Below are 13,945 nucleotides of genomic sequence, written 5' to 3'. Positions count from 1 at the left end.
AAGAACACTCAACCGGGGCTGGGGATGTGGCTCAAGCAGTAGTGCACTCGCCTGGCATGCGTGCGGCCCCGAGTTCGATCCTCAGCACCACATACAAACAAAGATGTTGTGTCGGCTGAGAACTAAAAAATAAATATTAAAATTCTCTCTCTCTCTTTAAAAAAAAAAAACAACAACACTCAACCTATACTTCTCAATTACAGCTCTCTGTAATTAGAAGTCAGCATCCTTAGGACAAATCTTGGGGACATGAAGAATGCCAGGGAAAACACACACTGCCTGGGCCACAGCTCCTGCCTTGCCCCTACCTGGGAGGGCCACTTATCTAACACTTTTGAGCCCCAGCTGCCTCCCAGGAAACCTATGCCCCTTCCAGAAAGCTCTGGCACACTGTCTACACTACGACGGTGACATCCTTCCCCTGCAACATCTCAGTCACCCATTGCTATGAAAACTAGCATCTGTAGGATGCCTCGCTGGCTACCTTGTTCATAACAAATGATGTTCTTCTTAGAGATGGGGACACCAATTCAGAGGCCACGAGGCCCACCCAAGCTGCCTTCAGCACAGAGGGCAGGATTTCAGCTCCTCCAAGCTGGCACCTCCACCATGCCCATGCATGGATGCCCAGGAAGAGCACCCAGTAGCTTCTGGAAAATCAACTGTACTAAAGACTGGCAGACAGAGGTGCTTATGTTAAGAGAGTCAGAAATATTACCAAGTACAAGATAAAATTTACATTAAATTTTAAGATGAAACAGGCTTGTCCCCACTCCCACTAAGGGAGAAGTCACACAGAAAAGCCTTCTGAAACCTATAAACTTAATTTACCCTTTAATAAGGTTGAAAACAGCAGGCTACAGTAAAACAAAAATGAGGGAACTTAATTTCTTAATTTCCAGTATAGTTATGACTTCTGGGCATTAGTGGCAAGGAAGGGCTTAAATGTGCCTGTTCTTCCAGCTTTTAAGTCATGAAAAGCACCCAGGAAAGCTAAGGGTTGTAGTGGCAAATGAGCTTCCCATCATGCCTCCCCATGTATCAGAACATCAAGACAGGAGGATTGCCCCCCCAACCCCTGCCCCGCCAGGAAAACAGTCAAAGGAGGCCCTCAAGGTCTTCCCAACTGCAGACACAGACCCCAAGGCACAGGGAACACCCAACTTGCAGCATATAGATGCAAACACTAAAAAAGCAGTCAGGAAGAGGGGAGTCCTAACAAGAACCACGGCACCTCACATTTATGCAGGCCTAAGGAACACTGACTAAATTTATAGGCACTCACATCTCACCTCACCTCAGACTCCACTGCTGTCCTCAAGATTCTATTACCTGCCGGGTGCAGTGGTGCATGCCTGTAATCCCAGTTATTTGGGAATTGAGGCAGGAAGATGGCAAGTTCCAGCCTAGCTTGGGCAACTTAGCAAGATGCTGTCCCTAAATGAGAAAGAAAAAGAGCCAGACATGGTGGTGTACACCTGTCATCCCAGCAACTCAGGAGGCTGAATTCAAAATCAAAGCCCTCAGCAACTTAGCAAGACCCTGTCTCAAAAGACAAAAATAAATTTTGGCTCAGTAGTATAACACCCCTGGGTTCAATCTCTAGTACAAAAAAAAAAATCTGTTATCCTATTTGGTTACTTGGTTTATCTTTTCTTCCAATTAAAGAAATCAAGTTTCCATGGGCTAGGGTTGTGGCTCAGTGGTAGAGCACTTGCCTAGCAAGTGTGAGGCCCTGGGTTCGATCCTCAGCACCACATAAAGATAAATAAATGAATAAATAAAATACAACTTGAAAAAAAAAAGAAATCAAGTTTCTAATAAATATGCTTTTGAGTTTTGCCACAGAATTGTTTCAACTGAATAGCCAATTAGGATATCAAAACAGCAAATCCTAAAATCTTTCTGTATAGAATGGCTTTATAAAGAAATTACCAAAAAATAAAAAAATAAAAAAAAATAAAGAAATTACCAAGGAGCTGGGTACAGTGGTACATTTATTTGCCAGCTTCAACAACTTGGCAAGGTCCTAAGCAACTCAGCAAGACTCAGTCTCTAAATAAAATATCAAAAAGGGATGGGGATGAGGCTCAGTAGTTAAGTGCCCCTAGGTTTAATCCTGGTACAAAAAAAAAAAAAAAACAGCTACCAAATAGCCTCTATTTAATTGTTTTAATAAAATCAATATGGAACAAATCCTAGAAAAAAGTAAACCATGAGAGAAAATGAAAGACCTCACTTCTCGTTTTTTGCGAATTAAGATTTTAGGTTGTATTAGCAAGGAAGACAGGTTTGGAAGAAGGGGCAGTGTGTGTGTGTGTGTGTGTGTGTGTGTGTGTGTGTGTGTGTGTGTGTGTGTGTTTGATACAGAACAGTGGTTTTCATTGTGTCAAATTCTGACCTGAACATCATGTGATCAATTTCAATCTCCAGGACTCCCTCTGTCCTCCTCTTCTCCCTCCTGATTTCCTTTCTCTACCCTAATGTTCTCACTAAAAGGGTCTTTTTGTTTTTAATCCTTTACATCCCTTAAACCACCACCACTTTTGGAGATTTTATACCTACAAAAACAGTAGGGACAGCAGTGTAATGAGACCCACTGCCCATTCCCCTCTACAGATCATGCCCTTCACAGCAATAGCCTGCCAGACCCATTTGAGCTCCTGTGGTCAAGGGCCTTGCAAGAGCAGAGGGAAGCACAGGAAGCATCCCATATGGGAAACCAATGACCCACAGCATCCCCAGCACCACATGTACTGGCAAAGAAGAAAAGGACAACAACTATCAGATCACATCTTACCAAAAGAAATTGGGGAGGCAAAATTCTTACTGCTATCCTCAGGGTCCTCCAAGTGAGCCCAGATGGAGCCACAGTGCCAGAGACCTCCCACCACTGGGCTCAGCTCCATAGTACTCCCAGAAGTACCACCCTATGACCACCCTAACCAGTCAAGAGATTTCCATTTTTTCTTTTTTTTTTTTTCCTCTTTGGCACTGGGGATTGAACCCAGGGGCACTGAGCTACATTTCCCAGTTTTGTTTTGTTTTTTATTTTGAGCTAGGGTCTTGCTGAGTTGCTAAGGTTGGCTTCCAACTTGCAATCCTCCTGCCTCAGCCTCCTGAGTAATCAGAATTACAGGCGTGTGCCACCACAGCTGTCTTCTAGTTTCCTCCTGGTGGGTACAGCTTCCTCCATGCAGGATGGTGAAATTTCCTTTTTCCTCACTCTTCCTACCAGGATCCTGTCCCAGGGTCACAGTCCAATATCTGCTGACCTCTAGCAACTCCCATCATCATGCACAGGAGCCAAAATGCCCCAGATCTCCCGTGAAGGCAGACACCATGCCTCTCTCATCCTGGCATGGTAAACATAATATCATGGGAACTTGGGCACATTAACTGAGCATTAATTAAATGAAAAAAGACTCCCAAGACCCAGCTGATCCACTTATCTCAAGGAACACAGAATGAAACAGGAATCCCACCCGACTCCTGAAAGGACAGAAGCCAGCCATTGCCCACATTCATGACACCACACTACCTGCTACCTTAACCCACAGACCAAGAAGTTTCAACAAAAAATCTTAAAAGGGGAGGGTTGACCCTGAGTGCTAGAAGTCCTGCCTTCTCCTTTCTGTACTGGTTTCTCCCCTCCCACACCCTTTCCTGGAACACTGTTGTGCAGACCTTAGTCAATAAAAGCTAGCTTTCCAAAGTAAAAAAAAGTCACCTTGGGCTGGGGATGTGGCTCAAGCGGTAGCACGCTTGCCTGGCATGCGTGCGGCCTGGGTTTGATCCTCAGCACCACATACAAACAAAGATGTTGTGTCCACCGAAAACTAAAAAAAAAAAAAAAATGAATATTAAAAATTCTCTCTCTCTCTCTCTCTCTCTCTCTCTCTCCCTCCCTCTCCCTCTCTCTTTAAAAAAAAGTCATCTTGGATTTGTTTTTTAATTATAAATAACAGAAATAACACAGGCACTACTTTTTTTTTCCTGTGTGAATCTGAATTTTCTTCTCTTTCCACTAGCTCCTTAGAGACTTCACAGATGTCCCCCCTCCAAAAAAAAAAAAAAAATCTTCTACCTCTCTCTACTGCCCTCTTGCCTGCTGGCCTCTGGGCATCTCTCACCCTTTGACTCCCATTCCTCCTACCCAAGCCTAAGTATCATTCCCCCACATTCAGGCCTCAGCTACCTCTCCCTTGTCAGCTTCCAAATCCTCTGGCCTCTCCTTCTCCTTTCTTACTATAGCTCTCTTGCCAGTTTCTGTCTGTATCTGAAGACAGATATCTGAAAAAAAAAATCATTTTTCTTCCTCTATGAACACTTGCTAAGAATGCAAGGGGTCCTGATTCCATAGAATAAATGCAGAGGTCCCTGGTCATGGGACTTCTCTGTTAATAGTTCTTGAACTGACCAATGACAGGAAATTCATCTATTGCATAATATTTGACAGGTTAGATCACTTGCTGTTTGAAGAATCTTGCTATACAAGATGAGAAAATAGAGATGGGTAAATCTAATACAATTTCCTTTTTGTATCTGAGCTAGCTGCAGCTTACAACACCACAGTGACAGTTTTATCTTTCTTGAAGCAGAGCTTCAGCATCTTAAAAAAGGGTTTTAAAGAATGATAAATCACTCTCATCTTTCAGCTCATTAGCATACATATCTTGACAATACCTGAGAAAGTCCTTCTTGATTTGCACTCAAAAATCCAAGAAAGTCTAGCGAGGGATGTTTCGAGAAGGCCCAAACGCAGGGGAAAAGCAGCAACAGCTCAAATGTTTAGTTACATGAAGGACTCTCTCCAAGGCACAATCAGAGAAGGGAATGGCACGATGGTATCTGCACCAACTGGCCACTGCTGCTGCCTGCTTCCAGGGGAACGTCTTTGCAGCCTTTCACTGAGGCCATCTTACTAAGTACAAAAAGAACAGATAGCATCCAAAGAAAAATAATTGGTCTTCTTTCCTGTCACAGAAAAATTCATATATCTTAAAAAAAAAAAAAAACAACAACGCTGGAATTCTCCCTGGCCAGCTCTCCCTGCGTCCCTGGCTTTCTAGCTGTGACAGCTGGAACAGATGGCGTCTGGGTGAGACACCTTGCATCTTAAACCTTAGCCACCATAAGGTCTGATTCTCGCTAGTGACGCTGGAATCCGCGGCGGTCTGCGGGGTCGGTCCTGAGCCCGGACTCACAGAGCTCTCCCGCCTCGCGGGGCATTTTCCGGTTTTCCCACTGATAAGGCTTATTTTCCTCTGGCCAAATAATTTTCACCGAATGCTAAAGTGTCCCCATGGTGAGGTCCCAGCACCGGGGAGCAGCACTTCCTCTGCTGGAGTCATGACGCGCTCGCGGGGGCCAGACTGCCCGCCCGCCCGCCGGCGCTGCAGCATTTCCCAGGCCCTCTGCAGGCGCCGGCGCCAGGGGTTCTAGCCCAGCGAGGCCCGGCTCGCCCCTCCAACGCGGCGTCCACAGACGCTCGCCGGGTCACGGAAAGGGGCATTTCCCCAGCCCTGGCCGGAGGGGACTCACAGAGAACGCTAAGGAAAAAGCCCTGGCTCGGGTTCAGTGGCATGCCGTGAATGGAAATGAGGCGGCCTCGCGCGGCTCCACACCGCCTCCACGACTCCACGAGCACACGCATCAACAGCGCACACACACGCACACACCCCTGTCTCGCCCCGAAAACCGATTCCGGGCTCAGGACGAAAAACCCGAAACGAAATCGGTTCCTCGTCCAGCGGACCATTATCCCACGGCTTCTTAAATTTCAGAGCACGTCCACGACACTTCGTCTCCACTCCCTCGTGCTCCGGACTCAGGCAAGGCGCGGTCCACTCGGAACCCGCTCTCTGGGTCCCCACGCGAGGGCCGCGTCCGCACCGCTGGCCCGTGCGGAACGTGGCGCACCGCCCGAGGCGGGCGCCGCCAGGCTCGCCTTCCTCCCTCCCCGCCCGGGACCCGCTCTGACCTTTGGCGTTAATCGGAGGTGGAGTGTGCGCATTCTGCCCGCGCCGGATCCCAGAACCGCCCGCCGCCAGCCTCTGCAGCTCCGATTATGAATCAGTCATTCATCTGCAGAGGAATGACTCAGTATAAACTTTTCAGCAGCGGCTTAAAGGAAACCCACCTCCCTCGCCGCGGCCGGAGAGGCCTGGCGCCCGCTGCCCGGCGCCGGCGGCGCGGCCCGGCCGCGGCCTCCGCACAAAGTTTCCCCAAGTTGCGGCGCCGGGACGGCGAGCGGCGGCGGCGGGCAGGGCCTTCGCCGCTCGGGACCCGCCGCCCGCCGGGGACAGCCGCCACCGCCGCCGCCACCGCCCCTTACCCCGCGGCGCGCCGCCGCCGGCCGCTCAGGGGCGCCGGGCGCGTCCTCCGCCGCCGGCCGCAGCGTCCTGCTCCCCGGGCAGCCCCATGGCGGGGGGCGGGGAAGGGCCGGCGGCCGCCGCCGCCGCCGGCTGGAAAGTCCCTGCTGTGCCGCGACCGGCTCGCGCACGCGGCGGCCGCCGCGCCGCGCCGCCTCACGCACCCTCGCGCTGGCACTTCCTCCCGCGCGCTGGAAATCCCCGCCGCCACCGGCGCGCGCCCAGGCGCGCGCGCCCCCGCCCGTTGCCAAGGGCCCTCGCCGCCGCCCGCCTTAGCAACGGCGCCGCGCGCCCCGCCCCCGTCGCGCCCCGCCTTCCGGGTCGGGAGCCGCGCAGGCCCCGCGCGCGCCCCCGCGCCGCCCCACGCGCGAGCCTGTCCCGTGTCACGTGCCCCCACGCGCGATTTGCCCACGGAGACGCTCTCGGACGTGCTCACAGGCACGCTGCCCGCACGCGCGCGCGCGCGCACCCTGGCTCCGGGCCATAGTCCCCGCACGCACGCCCCTCGCACTTGCTCGCGGCCCAGTGGCCCGGGATGCTGCAGCCCTCCAGCCCGTGCTCCTCAGTGCCCGGCAGGACTTGGGTCTGGCCCGAGGGCGCTCCCTGGGCTTCTCCCACACCCAGGAAGCTGGGTCTCCGTCCAGGGTGAACAGGGTGCTCCAAGGCTGGTGGATACCTTGCCTCCCCACCCCTCTCCTGGCCAGCCCGAGGGCCAGGGGCTCCCGTTTCTCCAGGGGCCCCCTGTCCCGAAACAGTCGAGGACCACCAAGCCCCCAGTACTGTCCCGTGGGGTTTGGCAAGATGGGATTGGGTGAGGACCTGGCCAACTAACGAACCAGGCTATCACTGGAATTGACCAGTGGAGGCTGAGGAAACAGCATGGACTTTCATTCTCACTTTTCTAGAAAGCTTATAAAGATCCCTAGGCCAGTGCTGCCACCAGTGTGACCAGCTTAAGCCAGTCTTCTTTTGTTTCTCCAGTGACTCACGTGCATGGAGGCAGGAAGGTCTAGTACGTCTCCACACATCTTGCCCCATGTAATGTTCCAGAGGCCCAGATAGTCTGGACCTTGTCTCTGGCTGCATTAGCCTGACAGGTGCTTGTTCTGCGCTACTGACAGTAAGGCCTTGCTAGCCAGGCTAAGCCACGCCAGTGGCGCCCCCATCCGGGCCACAAGGGCACACTCTTAGTTTAAACAAGAGAGATGCTAGGTTCTCCAAGCAGCCATGCCAAGGTGACAGGCCAGCCTCGCCCATCCCACTAATGCAAATTGGGCCTCTGATAAAACACAGGTCCTCGGATGGACTGTCCTTCCTCTCTCGGAAGTCCTTTCCTGCCTGCCCGCAGTTGCAATGACCTTGACATCAAAGGCTTAGGAACCCAGGCCTCTGCATATTTGCTTACGCCTCCCAGGTCCCCAACCCTACTGGGACACAGTCACTCCGAGTATCTGCTCCCACTTATCACTTTACATTGTTTTATAAGGGAACTGCTTTTAGATTCTACCCAAATGAGGAAAGACTCTGGACTATTTTTAATTCTTTTTTAAAAAAGCCGCGAGGCAGAAGTCTCAAAGACCCATCATCGGGTTATCTACGGCTCCTTTCATTCTCTTCCGAAGCAGAGTAAGCCACATTCAGAGTGAAGAGGCTCAGCTACGCCCGCGGTTGAGCCCTCTGCTGGTGAGACCGGCTCCTGTTCTTTCTCTCCCAACTCCCATCCCCCTTTTCCTTTTCTTCTGCGGTCATATGGGCAATCCTAGATCCCCTGCTTTGGGGAATTGGGGAACACCACAAAGAAGTTTTGTCCCAAGTAAGACCACTACTTTTTTTTTTTTTTGAGGGGGGGGGCAGGCGGCAGGATTCTGGCTGAAGTTGGGTTGGGCGGCAGTGTGATGGGCAGCAAGGGGAGCCAATCACAGGGCTTGCCTCCTTGCATTTCCAAGACAGAGCTCCCTGTTTCCTATGGCAACCCTCAACAACAAGCCGACATCATTTCTGAACAAAGAAATTTCTCACAGGGATTTATGAAGCATGGCATATTCTGTTTGGTTTTCAGAGAGGAGGAAACACCATTCACTATTGTAGTAGGGGCTTCTGGCCCATGAACCTGGTCCATCAAGCCTCCCCTGGAATAGGATGACCAGGGCCTTAAATGATAGCTCCCAATGCAAAACCCACCAGCCACTGCATCCAACTTGGGCTGTCACTGGCTGACAGCTTCTCTCTTGCTACAGCATTACACATCTTCCCCAAATCACAGATACAGGAATTGTTCAGACAAGTGGCTTTCAAAAGTATGGAGCATATTTCACAGGCAGATATGCCTAATAGTACTTCCCCCTAAACATGTGATACACTCTGATATCTTCTTTTTTTAATGCCAGTCATGACCCTATAAACTTACTGTTGACTTATGATCCGATGTTCAAAAACACACTTTAGACTGCAAGAACTGCTGCTGGTGATAGCAGGGGCCCTGGGGGATGGATGGTTGTGGCATCAAGGCACCCCTCTCTCTCCAGCTCCACCAGGATGTACCCAGCAGTGGCTGCCCTGAGAAGCCAAAGACTCCAGCCACCCCATCCCTGCCCATCCCTGTGCTTCAAGTGGACCTCGCACAGTGGAGGTGCACCAGCAGAGAAACAGCCTACTGGGACAGGACCCTTCTCTGGTCAGGAAGGTAAAGAACATTGCAGAGAAGATAGGGCACAAAGAGGCAGAGCAAGCCAAGGGTGGGTTTTGTGAGTGCTAAGGAAACAGGGAGGGAAGGTGGGAGGTTTAGGGACCCAGCCACAGAAAACAATTCGGATTTTCTCTCATCTCTATAGGCCACTCCAGGAGACAAAGGTATCCTTGTTTTTGAAACCTTTTCTGGGACTTATGTGCATGCACATTCATAGACATACTCCCATCTCTGGAAATTTCCAGAAAACTCAAGTCTTGGGTGTAGCCAAGTCCCACAGGCAGTTCTGACTGAAGCCCCACACCTACCTCAACCTTTAACACTTTGAAAATTATTCAAACTCTACCATGCTCCTGAGAAAAAGGGATCTTTCACTGGAGATGTCCTTGGGGGAAGGGAAGAGGATTTGTACCAAGCCCATACAGCAAAACTCCTGAACCTCATCATGAACATCTTATGCCTTCCTTCAGATCCCATGCTTGTCGCTGAGCTCTCCCCATCCCACAGACCCATGGTGGCTCTTCTGTTTCCCCCTGCTCTCATCTGGCCCTCTCCACTCTGCAAACAAAAGCCAGTGTTGCCAGAGTAGCCCCCTGGAGGGCCCAGTTCACAGCACCCAGGGGCATCCAAGAAGGTGAGCACTGCTGCTCTCCGCACATGAGAAATAAGGAGGGGGAAGTTTTGGGATCCAGTTAAGTCTTGGGTTAAGAAAACAAAATGGGGTGGGGCGGTAGCTCAGAGGCAGAGTGCTTGCCTGCATGTGTGAGGCACCAAGTTCAATCCTTAGCACCACATAAAAATAAAAAAAAAAAATAAAGGCATTCTGTCCATCTACAACTACAAAAAGATAAAAATAAAAAAAGACAAAATGTTTGAAAAAGATGAATTATTCTAACATGTCAGCATTGCCTTCGGGCAGCAACTGACACACAAACACCCCAAGCCTTGGAAAAGACCAATGTCTAGGATTCCTGGAGATACTGAGAAACCATTGGGTATCTTCACCTTCAAATCAGAGGGCAGGCAGTGAGGGAGGCAGACCCTTTACCCAGTGGCTGTCACCATTCTAATCCCCATGGAGGAGGCTTCCTTGGTAGGCCTTTGGGATCTGGTTTTTAAGTGGATACATGTTAGGTATTTTTCAATTTCAACTCCAAATGTCATAGAGTAGTTGAAAGGAAGTACATTTTAGAGCCGAGGAGAGACGAGGACTCAGGGAACCATGGGTGGACATCTTAGAACCCATGGCACATAGCCATGGGCCAAGCCAGCTCTGGCCACTGCACCTCTGTCCCTGCAGAGCAGCCTTTGCCAAGTTTTCCTCAGTGGACTCATCTCCAGGAACAAGGGAGCCATACTGGGCAGCTCAAGTCCTGTGATGCCCCTCACTCACCTGCTCTGCTGTCCTTGCCTCCAGGGCCCTTGCAGGCTGACTGGTCCTCAGGGCCGTTGCCCAGTCTGTTCCCTCTGCCCAGAACACCGTTTGCCCAGGTGTCTGTACTCCTTGTTCCCTCTCTTCCCTCCAGGCCTGGGCCGCTGAGATTCTGGATGAAAGCTGCATTGCCAAGATCCCCCTCATCCACCTCCAAATGGCCCTACCTGAGGTGGCAGCCTCATGCCTCAAGCTGCAGGATGCCACAGGACAAGGCCCAGCCCTTCTTGCTAAGGGCCCCAAAATATCACGGTGAAGATCTTCCTAGGAAAGATAAAACAACAAGGAATTCTCTAGAGAAAGAGAATTTTATTTTAATTATTTTTTGTTTGGTTGGTTTGGGTACTGCGTGCTTAACCACTGAGCCACATCTCTAGCCTTTTTTATATTTTATTTTGAGACAGGATCTTGCTAAGTTCCTCAGGGCCTCGAAAAATTGCTGAGGCTGGCTTTGCGCTTGTGATCCTCCTGCCCCAGCCTCCTGAGCCTCTGGGATTACAGCATGTGCCACCACACCCGGCTTCAAGAGGGAAAATTTAGAGACCAGGAATGGAAAAAAACAGAAGTCAAATCATGACTAACTGTGAAATCTTAGGAAGGCACCTGACCTCCCTGGGCCCGGGTTTCCCCTTTCGTAGAGCGGAAATATCACTGCCTGCCCCACCCCACAGGAGCTGCACTAGGAGGAGGAGCCCTTGCTGGGGAGGACCCTGCAGCCAGCATGTCCTTGCAATGCTACAACTCACCCAGCAGAAGAGCACAGGTGGTCCTTCAGAGGCCATCCTGTGGTCACACAGAGGACAAGCCAACTTCCTGTGGGACCCAGGGATGGTTTCAACTCAGGCATCCCCAGTCGGCTGCTGTGGGTAAAAATCGTGTATATCCTCAGGTGACTAAACTGATATCAGGACATGATCTAGCACTTTCTTACCACACTTGCAGGAGGCCACCCATTGCCAGGTCACTACCCATTCATTCAAAGTCACTTTCCAAGAAACTAGTGGCCCTTGGACCCTACTTCAGATATGAAAGGGTGTCAGAACTGCACCAGCCTATCACCAGCCTATCACCAGCCCGTCACCAGCCCATCACCTAGGATGCAGCATTTTCCAAACAGCATCTCCCATCCATTTATAGACTGAAAAATCAGCTGAGCGGGTGTGTCCAGCATCTTTTTCTTAAAAAATGTAATAGAAAATAGCATTCTTCACGCCGAGTCAGGGTCAGTAGCTTGGCAGGTGTGCTCTGGCCCTGTGTGAGTGTTCTCAGACGTGGACGGTGCACTACGGAAGGAGGTCACGTACCTCTGGAGCTGCCATGTGTTCCTTGCTGTGGAGAAGAAGTCTGCAGGCTCCTGTGCCCATGGCAACACGGCAGCTGTGATGCACACACAGTTTGTAAAACAGGGTGCACAAAAGTTGTTTTGCTCTAGCCTGTCCACACTTGGCTCCCATGTTGGGTGCAGGGTGGAGGTTCTACATGCCCTGGGGTGAAATGTGGGATCAGGATTAATGCATTTTATCATATCCAAAAAAAATAAATGGGGTATACTATCAGAGACTTGAGAAATGTGCTCTATGTATGTAATATGAAATGAATTATATTCTGCCGTCATATATAACAAATTAGATTAAATAAATAATTTAAAATAAATAAAAGAGGCTGGGGATGTGGTTCAAGTGGTAACACGCTCGCCTGGCATGCTCAGGTCACTGGGTTCGATCCTCAGCCCCACATAAAAATAAAATAAAGATGTTGTGCCCACCGAAAACTGAAAAATAAATATTAAAAAATTCTCTCTTCTCTCTCTCTCTCTCTTTAAAAAAATAAAATAAAAAATAAATTAATTAAAAAATAAATGGGGGTTGGGGAAACTCGCATGTGTGCTCCTGAGTGGTGCCACCAGAGGACCCATTTCATTGTCAGAAGGCTTTGTTCTCACAGCCATTTTGCTGTCTCCAGGACTGCTTATGGCCTGGACAGAGTGGACACCCTGGTCAATCTCAATGAGGAAGGCCCTGGGCAGCCCCCAGTTTATCTGGCTGAACGGTGTGTGCACAGCTGGATGATTGGGTGAGTGGGCCACCCACCCCAAACCAAATCTCTCTTGGCCAGGTTCACTTGGTCAAGCATCACAGGGAGCAGCTGCTGGCACAGGGCTCTGGCCTGGGCTGGCTCTGAGCCAGGATGGGCTCCAGAATTTCCATGGAAGAGATGTCCTAGTGTGTTTTCTATTGCCAATAACATACACCACCGACTGGGCACATCTTAGAGAAAAGAGGTTCGTCTGGGCTCATGGTTCTGGAAGTATAAGGTCAAGCAGCCAGGTGCTTGATGACCACCTTGCTGTCCTAAGGAGGCCCGGGATATCAAATGGCAAGAGACAGGCAGTATGTGCCTCTTCTGGTCTCTTCTTATAGAGCCGCCAGGATTCAACTGTGGGGTCCCCTCTGACCTTACCTTACCTGTCACCTTCCAAATGCCCCACCTCTGAACACCAGAGTTGGATCACCTTTCCATCCTCTGAACACCTCACAGTGGGGGTTAAGTTTCAACATGTGAACTCAAACCATACCCATAACAAAGCGAGAGGGTTAGGGTAGGCAGTCCCTCTGGGAGAGGCCACAGGACTTGTCTTTCACTCTCTGTGCCATGACCATAATGACCACAGCTCCTCCATTAAATAGGTGGCTTTGGACAGCCGTTGAAGATTGGGGTCTTGGCCACCCTCAGCCTCACCACTGAGCATATACACCAAAGACACCAGAGGCCAGGTCTCTGCCCACACCCCAGGAATCACTGTGGAGCCCTGTGAGCTGCCACACAGCCAGCTGCGTTCTCCCCCTGGGTGACACTCAGGGAAGTGCAGTTGTCTTCGTGCCTTAATCACTTGCAGCATGTGAATGACAGTTAATAAACTCAGTTATAACTAGAATTCCCAAACTCCAGAGCAGCCAAAGGCCTGGTGAGTAGGCAACAGACTGAGTCCAGCCAGACCTTCCAGGCTCTGGATCCGAGAAAGCCACTCCCTCCCAGGCCAGCACCTCTTTGGGTATGGTTTCTAATCTGGAGGCCTAAAGGGACTCAGCACCCCTCTAAGTGGTGGACCCCCTCTCTTCTCTGCCTTGGGTAGAAAGAGTAAAAAAAAAAAAAAAATCAGCCCTGCTTGGTGGTGCACACTATAATTCCAGCAACTCAGGAACTTGAGGAGGGAAGATTGTAAGCCAATCTCAGTGATTTAGCGAGGCCCTATACTACTTAATGAGACCCTGTCTCAAAATAAAAAAATTTTTAAAAAGAGCTGGGGATGTGGCTCAGTGGCGAAATGTTTCTGGAGTTCAATTTCCCTACCAAAAAAAAAAAAAAAAAAAAACAGCAGATTCATAAATTCAGATTCCCAACACACCCCTGTGGCTAATCAGTAGTTCTAAAACATTCAGTTCCATGTGTGAT

General features: G+C 50.3%; 1 protein-coding gene and 1 long non-coding RNA gene across 12 annotated transcripts in view; one reads left to right on the top strand and one right to left on the bottom strand.

Annotated features, from left to right (window-relative positions):
* Traf3 (TNF receptor associated factor 3) overlaps positions 1-6,645 on the bottom strand; it is a 111,606-nt gene extending 104,961 nt beyond the window's left edge. For 2 of the 11 annotated variants that reach the window (XM_078050943.1, XM_078050955.1), the window contains exons 1-2: positions 6,338-6,521; positions 5,984-6,087 (exon numbers count right to left, since the gene is read on the bottom strand). The gene's annotated coding sequence lies outside the window, so the exon portion shown is untranslated. The other 9 variants (XM_078050952.1, XM_078050953.1, XM_078050946.1 and 6 more) reach the window with 8 other exon arrangements.
* Positions 6,646-6,764: 119 nt separating this feature from the next.
* LOC120886848 (uncharacterized) lies at positions 6,765-12,288 on the top strand. The gene is made up of 3 exons (XR_005729975.2): positions 6,765-8,057; positions 8,900-9,057; positions 10,587-12,288. It is a non-coding gene; the product is annotated as an uncharacterized LOC120886848 (long non-coding RNA).
* Positions 12,289-13,945: the final 1,657 nt, after the last annotated feature.

This window comes from Ictidomys tridecemlineatus, chromosome 5 (assembly GCF_052094955.1).
Source record: "Ictidomys tridecemlineatus isolate mIctTri1 chromosome 5, mIctTri1.hap1, whole genome shotgun sequence".
In the NCBI taxonomy this organism is placed as follows: Eukaryota; Metazoa; Chordata; class Mammalia; order Rodentia; family Sciuridae; genus Ictidomys; species Ictidomys tridecemlineatus.
This window is presented reverse-complemented; position numbering and strand designations above follow the sequence as displayed.